This window comes from Pantherophis guttatus, chromosome 7, assembly GCF_059756535.1.
Source record: "Pantherophis guttatus breed Tessera chromosome 7, ASM5975653v1, whole genome shotgun sequence".
In the NCBI taxonomy this organism is placed as follows: Eukaryota; Metazoa; Chordata; class Lepidosauria; order Squamata; family Colubridae; genus Pantherophis; species Pantherophis guttatus.
Genome location: NC_142069.1, coordinates 48,649,067 through 48,664,278, shown reverse-complemented (window position 1 = coordinate 48,664,278; position 15,212 = coordinate 48,649,067). Strand labels below are relative to the sequence as shown.

Below are 15,212 nucleotides of genomic sequence, written 5' to 3'. Positions count from 1 at the left end.
ACGCAGTGGTTAGGGTGCAGTACTGCAGCTACTTCAGCTGATTGCTAGTTCAGCAGATCAGCAGATCAAATCTCACCGGCTCAAGGTTGACTCAGCCTTCTATCCTTCCGAGGTGGGTAAAATGAGAACCCAGATTGTTGGGGGCAATATGCTATTTAGTATACTGTCTTTGGTGTAAGCCGCCCAAAGTCCTCGGAGAGTGGGTGGCATAGAAATATGAATAATAAAATAAATAAAATAAAATAAAATAAAATAAAACTCTGCGCTCACACAGAGTGGGCCTCCTCAGGGTGCCGTCCACCAGACAATGTCGGCTGGCGACCCCCAGGGGGAGAGCCTTCTCTGTGGTGGCGCCCACCCTCTGGAACAACCTCCCCCCAGAGTTACGGATAATAACAGACCTCCGGATTTTTCGTCGGGCCCTGAAAACCCATTTATTTCAACTAGCTGGGCTGGCTTGAGTCAAATTTTAAACTGATTTTAAATTGGAATTGTTTTAATTACGGCCAAAAGATTTAATTATTTTAATCAGTTTTTAGATTTTGTATATTTTGTATGTATGTCTTGTTTTATTTTGGCTGTTCACCGCCCTGAGTCCTATATTGGAGAAGGGCGGTATAGAAATTTAAACAAATAAATAAAATAAATAAATAAAAAGAATGTTAGTAGAACTACGGTATATATGCAAGCATAAAAGAGTAGGATGTTACTTTTATACCCAATCTTTCTTTAGCCTCTCATCTGTCACAACCCCCACTCCCAAAGTGCTTTTGAAGGTCTATGGACCCATTTCAGTGGTGTAATCTGGCATGGGATAACACACAGGGAAGTAGCCAAAAACCAGCAATTTCCCAAAATGGCACTCTTATTTTCTGTTCTCCAGCCAGAAAAGACCAGATTTCATATACAGTTTCATTAGTACACAGAATAGGAACAATATGACAATGTGCATTAATCCAATTTCTGTATTACCTGTCCATCAATTCATTACAGATTTCGTCACTATCCCATTGATTCTGGATTTAGAAATGGAAAAAATATTATTAGAGCTACAAGAATTTTAATTTTCTTCAAAAAGAAGGTAGTTCTTTCTTGACACAAAACTTCATGAATGCTTTCTTTTTATGTAGGCTTAAACTGACACAAGTATCCAAAACTATATTTCTCCCACACATGCACACCAACTGCAGAAGAGAGGTTCAAAAGTGTTTTCACATGTGAAATTGTTTTGGCTTATGATGGGGGAAAAAAGATTTACAGAATAAGACAGAACTAAAGTTTATCTTTCCACTGACAGGTGGAGACTGATTGAGCCTTTCCCCCCTCGTGTCACCCATTCTCTTTTTCATTGATATTGTATGATGCAAATAGACTACAATTCATTTCAAATTATTTCTATTTTTTTTTAATGTTAAAATTTCAGATCAAAGAGACATATGCTTAGCTGGCCAGCCTGAATCGCTACCTTTCTTTTCAAACACTTGCAGCTCTGACTTTAAAAGCTCAACTAGCCAGGCTTTTCTTCTCTTTTCTTTTTAAAATTAATTGCAGATAAAATGCCATTTCTTCCTCTTTTGTAAATCAAGAGACCTCTGCCTTTGGCATTAACTCCAAATAGTTGGTCTGGACATGAACTTCACAGGTCCAAAAACCTCCTCCTTTCTGCTGACATATACCCATTAATTTCTTAATTTCCTTTTCATCCATTCATTGCTGATGAGTCTATGAATACCCTTCATCTGCTTTTACTTTGCTTTCTAAGGACAAACTAGTCCTGAGCATGTTGTCTTGATTACATTCCAAAGTGAAGGCCTGCAATGTTTGGGGTGGGTGGGGGGAGAAGGAAGCTAAAATGTAACTTTTGGTCTGCTCTGTCAGAGAGGAGTTTCAATGGGCAAGTTTATCACAATGTCAACAACATAAATAACCTCATGTCCAAGAAAGTTCTATGTGTTAAAGTTACAAATAATCCTGCTAGCAGCCAAACAGAGAGGAAAAAGGAATTGGTCAGAAAGAAAAATCAGTTATTTAATCTCAGACAGGGCCGGATTTTCCTATAGGCTAACTAGGCTTCAGCCTAGGGCCTCAAGATCCAGAGGGGCCTACACAGTGTGGGATTCTGGGGGTTCTAGGTGGCTCGGCCGAACCCTTTGTTAAATTGCTGGCTCCCCCGCCCCTCCGCACCACTATTTATTGCCAATAAATAGTGGTGGGCGAGGGGCGGGGAGCCAGCAATTTAACAAAGGGTTCGGTTTTTTTTTTTTGTAATGTTATTGGCCCCCGGAGCTTCAGCATAGGCTAATTGGCCTCCCGGCTCTCAGCTGATTTGTCTCCGCTGTTTTGCTTCCTTCCAAAGAGTGCTGATTTTTTCCCCCTAGCTATACTGAGAAACGAAAGTGAAACTGCTTTGCTGTTGCTGCAAGGTTGGAAAATTAGGCAGGCAGAATTCTTTTCTTTTTCCTCACCAAAAAAGGTACGTGCAAACAATGGGAAATTTAGGGAAAAAGAGAAGAGTTCAGGATTTTAAAACACAAAAGAAAAAAAAGCTGTATTTAACTAGGGAATTGTAATAATTGAGATACTATTAATTGTATATTTCTGAAAGCAGAAATGGTTAAGTTGTGGTTTGGAGGAATATATGGGGGAAATTATTTGGTTTATTATTATTGGTAAATATAATTAATGGATTTGTAAGAAATTGGATTGCATGGAAATAATTGGAATATTCATGTTCATATTGATTAATATACAAAAAAGGTAGTTATATAACATTGATTTATATTAAAATGTTGAATTTATATTAAACAACTAATATTACATAATTAACCAATGTGAGGATGGATATAAAAATAGATGACAATGGGAAGGGGTATAATATAGAATAGAAGGGAAAAATTGAATTTGATTAAGATTAGAGATGAGGATGAGGGTAATATTGGTTTTTTACAAAAATAGATGAGGAATAAATATGGCAAAAAGGAAATATAGAAATTGTAAATTTAATTGAAATGACTAAACACTGTTTAAATTTGTGAACCGGCCAAATACTCTGTTCAAAGAAAATAGATTGTATGTTTGTATGTGTGTTTCTAATTATTGTTATTTATTCATATTTGTTCTCTTTTATTCTTTAAAGTTTAACAATTCATTCTTTATCTTAATATCTTTATATTTGTTTGGGGTTGGCTTTCTTCCCTTTCATCTTTTTTATTGTATAGCAATCTTTCTCCTCAAACCTACCACCTTTCTTTTCTTTCCTTCTTACTTTCTCTTCCTCCCCCTCTTCCTCCCTACTTCCTCTTCCTTTCTCCTTCTCCTCCTCTCTTCCTCCCTCTCTCTCCTACTCTAATTTCCCTTCCCTTCCTTCATCCCTCTCTATTGCTGTATCCTTTTATGCATATGGACTACTCAGAGGACTGAAGAAGTTATTTCTGACTGGTCCTCGCACTTTTGACCAGTCCTCGAACTTACGACTGTCCTCACATTTTACGTTTTTGCCCTATCTTGTCACCATGGTGAAGAGAAGCAGTTGTGAAATGAGTGACATGGTTGTTAAGAAAGCTGCACGGGCATAAATGTGAGGATGGTCATAAGTGTGAGGACCGGTCAAAAGTGCGAGGCCCAGTCAGAAATGACTTTTTTCAGCCCTCTGAAAAAAGTCTATGCACATAGCCACGCCCACCCGGTCACATGACGAGCTACCCACGCCTACACAGTCACGTGACCAGCTAGCCACGCCCACCCAGTCACATGATTGCCAAGCCACACCCCCAACTAAGCCACGCCCACAGAACCTGTTGTTAAATATTGAATCCCACCACTGGTGAAAGGGCCTCATAAGTGGAATAGTCTAGGGCCTCTTTCAATCTAAATCCGGCCCTGATCTCAGAAAACCATTTTGTATTAACTCTGACCCTTTTCATCTATGTAGACTTCTGATTTTGTCCATTTTTTTCTCCATTCAGATTACAAATGGCAAGAGCTGTTTTTTAAGGTGTTGCTCAGATTTGAGAATATTTCACTGTTGAACTTTGCTTTCTAATCCATATTTTTTCATAAAGAGTTCTCTAAATTTGACACAAATATCCTGCACTTACATTGTTTCCTTGAGAATTTTTTGGTTACGTTTTTATTAAATGAATAAAAACTACAAATTTAACCCAGAATGAGAAATAAATAAGAGATAAAGTTATAAAGAAAAAAATTAGTAATAATAATAAAAAAGAGAACTGAAGAAAAGAAGAAACAGGAACTTTTCAATGCATGATAGCCATTTCTCACTGTAATAATCATAACTAACTAAACTGATCAGACTTTTGTTAATTTATTTTAATATAATCAGTTCTGCCTTCTTCTGTTTTTTATCTTTGTAATGTTGAAGAACAAGTCTTATAAGGAGACCATGAAAAATCTACTTTACTTGTTCAGAAGTAAAGGGTTCCATGTGATAGGAAAACAATTCAAAAAATATGACCACCTGAGAATATTAAAACTCAAATTTGATTTAATACATGTGATAACTTGTTTCCAAACTGTTATAATTATGTTTTTCTCCATATTTCAATGATTCAATTAATCTTACAACATCTCCAACATGATAATTTATTCAAGCCTTTTCTACCCTGTTTCCCCCAAGATAAAACCTCCCCTGATAATAAACCCAATCAGGCTTTTGAACGCATGGCAATAAGGCCAAGCGCTTATTTCAGGGTTCAAAAAAATATAAGACAGGGACTTATTTTTGGGAAAACATGGTATATAAATTCAATTAAATACATTAAGTCTGCAATATTATTATTATATTTTTGTTGAATAAGATGTAATCTAAGTTCTACTGAGTTTTTTCGGCATCTATCATCACATATCTTCCCATAGCCTAAGCAAAATAGACATTTCTTTATTCCATTCAGCCATCAAAGACTTCATATCAAATTGATTCATCATCAACCAAATTTTATAGTTGCAGGAAGATGTTTTGTCATAGGATGTCATGATTGTTTGTATCAGATTAAATTTGCCAAAATCAAAAATGCCCAAAGCCCAAATTGGAATGTCAGTACTTGTTGTAATTGTAAATACAATTACATTTTGGACAGAGTAAGATTTGTCCTTTAATGTGAAACATTTCATCATTTCATCATTTCATCATAAGCATTCATCATTTTCATTTATTAAATGATCCAATGTACAAATCCTGATTTCCATTTGTTTTATATTAATTCTGAACCAGATATAAGAGTAAAGTGTTGGCTAAGGATTGACTGAGCAGATCAATAACTAATTAAAGACAATATAACTAATTAAATATACAATATATAATTATTCTAAAAGGCCCAAGGAAGAAGTTTCAAAAAAGGGAGTCCTTCAAGATTTGGAACCAGCCAAATATGCAAAATGGCATAATTCAAGATTTGGAAAAGCAAGTCTTCCTTTTTAATTCAAATTATGTTTAAACATTTTTTAAAACTTTTGGACTGAAGCCATGAAAATCAGACATTAAACAATAAAATGTAATTTGTATAAGCCAAATTTATATCATAATTATATAACTATAGTATGTACAGTATATTATAATCTTATTGAGTAGCATAAGCAGGTTTGAAACAAATATTAAAGATCAAAGGGAAAAGTAGGCATCCTTGCTATTGAAAAAAAATTGATGAAAAATGTACCATTAACTTTCACTTTTGATATAGGAGCTGAATATAGAATCCAGTTCCAATGTATAAATTCTTCAGGAAATCCAAACTTAGGTAAAGTGGTAAACATATGCTCTTTATCAATTTAGCTAACGCTTTTACATCATCTAGTGATATAACTGCAGCTTGTTCCTGTTGATCTTTATTCAAATTACTCATAGAGTTGAATACTGTCTGATCTGTGGTTGCTTTTCACAAAACCAACTTGTTCGTTCTTGAAGATACCACATTAATGTTTACCCAAGTATTACATTACTATCTATTGTATAGTACCTCATCGAAGGAGGCCTAGATCCAGTGGTGGGCTGCAACCGGTTTAACAACTGGTTCTGTGAGCGTGCACTTCGTGCACACACATGCTTGTGTACAGTGTTCAAAATACAGCAATTTGAAGCTCACTGCTTACCTTCTAAGGCAGCCCCGGTACGTAGAACAGTGGAGGCGTGGAAATCAGCTGTGCTGCACGAATCAGCTGAACCAGAAAGAAGGAAATATAGGACAGGCTAGAGCAGGGGCGGGTGGGTAAAGCCAGCTGTTCGTCGGAATTACTGATGCACCTGAACTGGTCCAAACCGGCAGCATCCCACTACTGCCTAGATCGATCAATTTATTTATTTATTTATTTATTTATTTATTTATTTATTTATTTATTTATTTAATCATATTTGTATACCGCCCTACTCCCGGAGGACTCAGGGCGGTGAACAGCCAAGATAAAAATACAAAAAACATACAAAAGTTAAAAGCTATTAAAAATAAATTAAATAATTTGGGCTCAAGAAACAAATTTAAAAACATCCAATTTATGTAAAAGATTTAAAACCCAATTTAAAAGGGAGAGTTAGGCCAGACCAGCCTGTTGAAATAAAAATGTTTTTAGGGCGCGGCGGAAGGTGCGTAAGTCTTGGATCTTCCATATCTCCGGGGGGGAGCTCGTTCCAGATGGCAGGTGCCCCCACAGAGAAGGCTCTTCCCCTGGGGGCCGCCAGTCAACATTGTTTGGCCGATGGCACCCTGAGGAGCCCCTCTCTATGGGAGAGAACTGGTCGGTGAGAGGCTACTGGTGGCAGAAGGCGGTCTTGTAATTTCTCATTCATATTAACTTCATGTGCATTCCCTCATGAGTCTGTTCCATCCTGATTTTGCTTCAATCTGCAATTTCTTTTCTTTTTAAAGCATCTTGCATTTTAAGTGTATATCTTTGTATAAACATTACACACACACACACACACACACACACACACACATATATGCTTTAATTTATATGCCGCCCTTCTCCGGAAACTCAGGACGGCTTACAATGCGTTAAGCAATTTTGTATAAATAAGAGCATATGTGCTGTTCTATACATATTAATCACAAATATTTTTTATTCACAAACACATATAAACAGAAAATATTCCAAAATTCAGGAAATTATTCAAAGCAAAATTCTGCCCTCATACATCTATTAGCAGATAAAATGCAAATTAGATCAGAGGTCTTTGAAATAGACAAAGTAGTAAAACATTCCTAAGCGCATACATTTTAGTGTGTTTTGTATATAATTATAAATTATTATTTAAAGTAATTAACAAATATAACTGAGATTGAAATTAGATTGTCACCTAAATGGAATTGAGTCACACTGAAGATATTGTAATCCCCCCCGCCAAAAGTACTGAATCAGGTTGCAAAATGAGTATTCCTCTATGAAATAATAATATAACTGATCCATTGCTACAATTTCATATTTGAATAAACATGTTAATCTCCATTGAGCTGAATGGAGAATCTCTAACTTCATGAAGGTTTTAAAAGCCAAGAATCCAGATGGAGATGTGCAGATGATTTTCACAAAAGTTCTTTAACTCATAAGGCAAAGCTCTAGGGCAATCGGAATATCATTGGTGATGCAATGAAATGACTCAATGTTCCTATATTCAGAGATAGCAATCTTCTATTGGCTGTTAATAGATTTCCCCAACCTAGTGCTCTCCAGATGTGTTCCCAGGATGACTGAGAATTATGACAATCCAATCCATATGAAAAACACCTGGTTAGGGAAGTCTAGGCCATAAGAAAACGCATGCTACAATCCACTGGGACATTTTCCTACATATCCCCACTGAAACAAAGAAGCAAAAAGCAAATACAAAAACAAAAACCAATCCCACTGTGCAGTTCCTATTGCTTATGTGAGGCTTTGTGCATGATAACTTCAGAGGAGGATTAGAACTTTTTAAGGAAACATTCATAATAGCTTGTCAACCATCACTTCAGCAACGCTGTTGAGGGCTACTATAATAACAGGATGCAACACATCCTTTTTAGACAGTGCACGTGTCATATCTCTCCTGTGAACTCGACAATGGGTCCCAGCTGATGGTTAGGCCTTTCCGGTATATCTGTGTTATCAAATGTGAAACTGGATCCAAAGAATTATTTCTAGGAAGCAGGAATAACTGTATCATGTAATAGACAAAGAAAAAAAAATAAGTTTTTCAGCTTCTAAAAATATTTCATTGTTATAATTATTTCTGCTTCATGAGCTCATATTTAAAATTAGCAGCAGGAGTTCATCATTTTGAACAAGGAAGTCTAAAAATAATGTCAATAACTCAAACAACTTGGTCCAAGAGGTTAATTACTTTTGATGTGGTGAATTTAATCACAAGTTGAATCCCCCGTCCTTACCTTTTGTGTGATGAAGCCCAGGTGGCAGAATTCAAAAAGAAATACCCATATAGACATGAAAGATGAAAGAAATAACCATATAATAGCTAACTCATCAGTATGTTTGTTTCAGTGCAGAGCCTTGAGCAATAACTCCAGTCAGTTCTTCCATATTTTTTTCTTATTTTGACTTGAAAGGATAGGACCGTCAAGGAAGTCCAAGTTCTATTTATTCACTTTAAAGGATACACCATTAAACTTGGTATTTACTTCAGAATAGATATGTCTCAGTTATTACTCAAGTTGTTTGTTTAGGTTAAATGATTAGAATGGCTGTCTGGGAAATACTTATATTTAAACATAGCTATTCAATTGTCCTTGAAGTATCTCCATGTGTGACCTTTAGCAACATCTAGGACCTTCAACACTGCTCTCTCCTAGCAGAGAGAAGCAAATAGTATGTTTCAAGGTCATTCCCAGCCATAGACACTTAGTAAAGTTCAGAAAGTAATTTACTCTTACTACACAACCTATGCAATCTTATATTATTCTAGTTTTAATGTTATTGATTAAATTGTACACCACCCAGAGCCAATCTCTGTGGGAGAGGAGCAGTTAAGATATAGATGTAGATGAGAGTGGGGGGTGGGGAGATGATTGAGGGAAAATGAAAAGATTGCTATAGAAATCACACTAAACTCTTGGAAGTTGGAGGGAATATTCCTCTAGGAATATTCTAGGAATTCCTCTAGGCCAATTTTTAAGGAAGAAATTCTAGAAATAGTATAAATTTCCACTGGTTTGAGGAAATTGGGAGTTCAGGAGCTTTTGAAATGAATCTCCTTTTGGCTGTCATATACTAACTTGACTTCAGAAATTAGGCAGCCTCAGGGCAGTAAGTGTCTGAGAGGCTCTTGATGTTAAAGTTTTTCCTGCTAGAGTTGGAGACACAGAAACTAAAATATTTCAACCTAAAAAAATTAATTAAAAATCTTTATAAACTTTTAAATATCATAAAAAATACATATTAAGGAGCAATAGGGTTTATTCTTTACAATATTGTTAATCCATTCAATATTTCCTTAACAGAACTTCCTATACAGTCACTATTGTAATCAGTCAGAGCTCCCAAACTTTTTTGGTGGGCACATTTGGAATCTTAGGAACATGTTACGGGCACTCTCAAAATAACTGTCAGGTATAACTTATTTTAATTATCAAACAAATAGTATACAAAGTGTATAAAGTCACTGAAATTATATAATGATTAGAAAGAAGTAAAAAAGATACAAGCTGCAACTTTTAATATACAATAAAAACCAACACAGAAGGAGCAGGATGAATGAAACTCAGCAGAATGTAAAAAGTGTTGTAGAAGTGTCAAGGTCCTTTACACAGATTGGTGGAAGAGCCTGGAGGATGGCAGACAACAAATAGAAATGTGAAGATGGCAAAGCAAAATAATTGAATTACCTGGTTGTAGAGCAAAGATCCTGGCTTTGAGTCTATTGCTCTGTTTCCAGCCCAAACAAGATTGTCATTGGATTTGGGTGCAGTGATCACACAATATGAGTAAATTATTTTTCGGACTATAAAACGCTCCGGATTATAAGGCGCACCTAGCTTTTGGGGAAGAAAACAAGAAAAAAAGATCTGCCTTTGCCTCTACCACCGATCAGCTGTTCTAGGCTGCGGGGACCTCTGCGACCCATTGGAGCCGTCGCCACTGCCACCTATTGCTGCCTCTGCGGCCCCATTTTTGGCTTCCACATGCTCCATTTTCAGCCTCCACACATCCCATTTTCAGCCTGTTCCAGGCGACGGGGATTTTCGCCACCGCCTATCCCCGCCACCTCAAACGGGCTGAAAACAGGATGCATGGAGGCCGAAAATGGGGTATGCGGAGGCTGAAAATGGGACCACAGAGGCCAAAAATGGGGCGTGTGGAGGTGGCGATAGGTGGCGGCGGCAATGGGCGCAGCCTGGAACAGCTGATTGGTGGTATTCCAGGAGGCCTATCCAACTGCCAATCAGCTGCTTGTGCTAAATCAGGCTGTGCTGAAGCTGACCAGGCTTCAGCACAGCCTGGTCAGCCTGTTTTGCTGTTTGCTGCAAGGAGGCAAATTACTGGGAAGCAGAGGCCAGCGGGTGGGGGCCGGCAGGTGGGTGGGGCTTCGGCAACATTCACTCTATAGTGAGTGAACATTCACACAGACATTTCCACCCACTTTGGGGGGGGGAGTGCATTTTATAGTCCGAAAAATACGGACTATAAAACTTAAAACTTTACTCCAAGGTAGTAAAAAAACAAATAACATTACATGAGACAGCAATCAAAGAATATTTGGGAATATTGAAGAATATACATAACCCAAGACAGCAATTAAAATGTTCTAATACAAGAATACAATAAAACAATAAAACAAAGACCTTATATCCCTTCTGCCAGTCAGGGAACCCCAGAAAGATGACAAAGCATTGACCTCTTCAAAACCAGCAAACATGTAGCACCCTCCAAGGTAGTTCTGCATCAAAGTTTCATACATTTAGATGGGATGCTCCAGTTGGTATAATATTGAGGTATTAAGGAGAAAGATATCGACTAAATACTGTTAAAAAAGCGGAAGAATTTTATCTCAATGTTTTTAAAATTGGTCCAGCATCTCCACGTACATCTTTGGTGTTAATACAGGAGGGTGATAAAGAAAAGCAAAATGAACAAAAGATTGAAGTCCAGTGGAAGCAGATGGAGATGGAGGCAATGGAAATACAAGGAACTACAGGGGGCTCTTTGGATGAGCCGTTCCCGGATCTTCCTTTAAAGGCTAAAGGTGAATCACCTAAAAATACAAGAGAAGTGGCTTTGGATCTTGATCTGATGTCTTACAAAGTTAAAGATCAGCGTATAACCCAATCAGTCTACAAACAAACTCCAGAAAAACAACAACAGCAGAGGTCTAAGCCAGCACAAGGCAAGAAAAGAAGCAGGTTCTACAAAACTAAATTTTTTTAGAATATCTCTTTTGAATATGGATTATAAAAAACTTTTGCAAAACTATTAACCAACAGACTATTGCCAGTTATCTAAGAGTTGATTCATGATTAAGCAGGATTTATAGAAGACAGACACATGAAAGATAATGTGAGGCAAATTATAGATTTATTGGACTATCTTGAGAAGAATAAACAGATCCCTGCAGTGCTGGTGTTTTAGGCTGTGGAGAAGGCCTGTAAGTGAGTGAATTGGAACTTGCTATTACAGATTTTAAGAAAGATGCATTATGTCTACGTTGAAGGGAATAGCTACGAGGCAAGAGGATTATGGAGTAAGGGCACTTGCAGTTGATCTGGTTGTTACCCTAACATGGTCGATGGACTAATAATCTAGATGAGAGACTTTACAGAAGATATTATACGGAATATAAATATAAATATACAGTCACTCGGGGGAGTTTTGTATATAGAAGTACTCTTCAATGATGGGGGCCGATGGCAACTAAAGACATTAAATACACTGTTGGAAGAAGGATTTGATGTAATTGTTTAGATGTTATGAACTATTATATATGTTGCGGGAAAGTGGATGAAACAAAATTGATATAGTATATGGTGATAGGCTAGGTTACTGATTGTTCAATATTCTGAAAGTGGCCAGTTTCACAGAAAAGGCGAAGATATTAGCATACATTAAAGACTGGACCCAAGAGATTTATGTATGGGAGTAGAGGAAATGGATAGATTGTGGGCAGAATAAATATTAAATTAGGAAGTATCAGATAACTTTTAGTTGAATGTTGTGTAGAAATGTATAGTATATAGGGGATAGAATACCAGAATGTTAGGACGAAATGTATACTATACAGGGGGTTGAGTAGATGGGCGGTAAAGTATTATATAATGCGATTTGGATTTGGATCTCATCCTGGGGAAGCCATGGGGGGAGGGGAGGGTAAGGGAGGGTTAGGGAGGGAAAGGGGGGGGAAGGGGGAAAATTTGTATTTGTAAAACTTTTTCAATAAAAAAAAATGTTTCATACGTTGAGAATTTTGATTAACTTATATAGTCTCTGAACCGTAATTAAACACATCTGCTTTTCAATGGTCTCATCTCACTGGATTTCACCAAGGACAAGGAGGATAAGTCTACCTTATCTTGAAACGCTTTGCTCTTCTGCCAAGAATGAGATTGTAAAGGCTAAGGAGTCTTTGTTTATACCAGGTGGTGATGACACCATCTCAAAGTTAAGGAGTATCTGCTTCTCAAGGTTAATTGGATTGAAAATGAGAAAAATCATCCTACTCTACACAGATGTTTTATCAAGGACAGAAAAGAAAGTATAAGTCAAGTATACCCTTTGGTGACTCAAAAAATATATTTCCTTAATTCTGCATTACAATACTGAACCATTATGTGAAAGTATAAAATCATATTATTGAGTTTTACATACAGTACACATAGGGAAAGAGGTTCACACTATGTGTCTCTAGTCAATCATCTAGTAAAACCATCAACAATGCAACAGCCCAAGCAAAGAATTATGTGATCTTCTAAGATATTTCAATATTTCAATTTCTCTAATTGTAGATTGTAATAGGATTAATTATACTAATAGAAGATCAATGAGACCAAAAGGCAAAATATGATATGGGGGGTGTCTATAAATAAAAATAAAATTGGTGAGTTGGCTTCCTGCTATTTCCTTATAATTTATTGAGACTGGTTTAGTTTACTTTAGCTTAACTCTGCCTTTTGGGAGGGAAGAGGAGCACACTTCCAAAAGAAAACATTGAGCTGCAGACAGTATGTATTTTATGTTTTAAGAATGCCTCTGGGAACTGTGTGAAGCCAAGAAACATCCTTAGTTATAAAGGTTATACTTGAAATTGGAAGTTTGCTTTGCCACATTCTAGTTTCCTTTTTATTTATTTGTAATTAAAGAAATGTATAACATAAAATTAAACCAGGTGCAGCAGAATGCCTGGAAAGTGTCATCTGGCACACCAGTATTGTTATCTATAATAATTGAATGAACTTATTTATTCTAACATCATTGGATCACTTATACTATTCCAACTAATTAAACTACATATTTGGACACCTAAGACATAATAATCAGTATGTGACAGAACGTATGATAATGGGTTTATGGCCATATTATTGTGCTTTCTTCCAGTCTTTGAAGCAGCAGAAAAATAAGATCGGTAACTTTGCATTGATCTCATCACTAAGTCTGATTCTGCCCCCCCCCCCAAGACATCAGGAAGGGTTTTAATGCAAGATACAGTAAGGAAAGCAATTGGTAAATTCATCTGGCTTCATTTGCCTTCCTACCAAACATCACCATCTGGTTGTAGGGGTGAAGAGGCAGGGAAAGAAGTATTGGCCAATCATTTTCCTTAATATAGAATGGACCTAGGGCTGGAAAGGGAGTGAGTTGAGTTTAGCTATCTCTCAAAATTTGATCTGGGTTTGAATAAGTGTTAACTTCCTTTCTGACATGGATTTAGTGCTAATCTGTAACAGCACTCTTCCACAACATTTATAATCTGCAACAGTAGTAAAACCTATGTTTAAAAGAAGCCCCCCCAAATTGGCTGACATATGCAAGGATATGTCAAGACAAGGTGAAGTGGGAAAGATAATTTTATGGGAAGGGAGCCCAGGTAGATTTCAGTGGAAAGCAAGGCAAAGCCCCCACCCCCCATTCACCTGTTTATAAAGCAAACCAACTGATTTCTAATTATCATACCCAAGACAAGTGTTGTTGCCTTCTTTGGTATTTCACCATGTAAATTTTGCCATAACTGATCAACGTAGGTGGGAAAGTATAGTTGACAATGATAAAATGAAGACTATTTTTAAGGAAAAATAGGAAGGAACAAGAAGAGCGATAAATCATATCATGAGAACATGGTGTGCATATGTTATTCTCTGCATTTAAATATATACTTTTTTGTCTATTAACATGCAAATGAAATGCTAACCCCCACCAAAAAACTTGCTAGGACTGATTTTTAAAGAACTGGGTCAGACTTCTATCAGAAAAGCGATAAACCTCAGTTTATAAAATACTGTGCATCGTTCAAAATACATCAGAGAGACATCTGCCCTCAACAATATGAGGGCAGATGCCTCTAAGGAAGCCAGTTGTGCTATTTTTATGGACCACAGAAGAACAAGCCCAGAAATTGAGGGGAAGAAATTGCAATCTGAAGTGGCCAATAATGTAAACAGGTCGCATCTTTTGACTGCATTTATTGCCACATCATCAAGAAGATATTGTAGATTGTGTCCATAGTCAAAATTGTATCAAAGGAAGAAGAAAAACACTAGAATTGAACAGCTAAAAGTGAATTTAACCTGCCTGCATTAGTGGATTGGGAATGAGAATGAGATGAAGGCAACATCCTGAGATTTCATTTAAAAATAGTGAACAGGAAATCTTCACGTGGTGATAAAGGGAAGTAAGGATGAACCCAATGTCACTTCAGAAAGAAATTAATGTTAACCTGCATTGATTTTATTGTTTAAAAAATTCCTATACATAGATACAGTTCAAGTTGATTTATTTTTTGGGTAGGCGATACTGTCTAAAGCTCAGAAATCAATTAAAAAGTGATATGTCAAAGAAATTTAAATGAGATAAGAGAAAAGGAAATAAATCTAGTTCAGATAAATGAGGTAGTCCTCATTTAGCAACCACAGTTGAGACTGTCAGCTCTATTGTTAAGCAAAGTAACTACTAAGTTAAATCATGTGATTGCAATTGTGCTTTTCTTTTCCCACTCCCTGTCCTTTGGAATCCTCACCCTGGAACTTGGATAGCAAGATCTACTGGTCCTGTTAATTGATAACACT

General features: G+C 36.7%; 1 protein-coding gene across 2 annotated transcripts in view; it reads right to left on the bottom strand.

The window, feature by feature from the left end:
- Nucleotides 1-7,045: 7,045 nt before the first annotated feature.
- LLPH (LLP homolog, long-term synaptic facilitation factor) overlaps nt 7,046-15,212 on the bottom strand; it is a 39,391-nt gene continuing 31,224 nt past the window's right edge. For both annotated transcript variants that reach the window (XM_060694670.2, XM_087873175.1), the window contains exon 4: nt 7,046-8,143. The gene's annotated coding sequence lies outside the window, so the exon portion shown is untranslated. The remainder of the gene's footprint in view (nt 8,144-15,212) is intronic.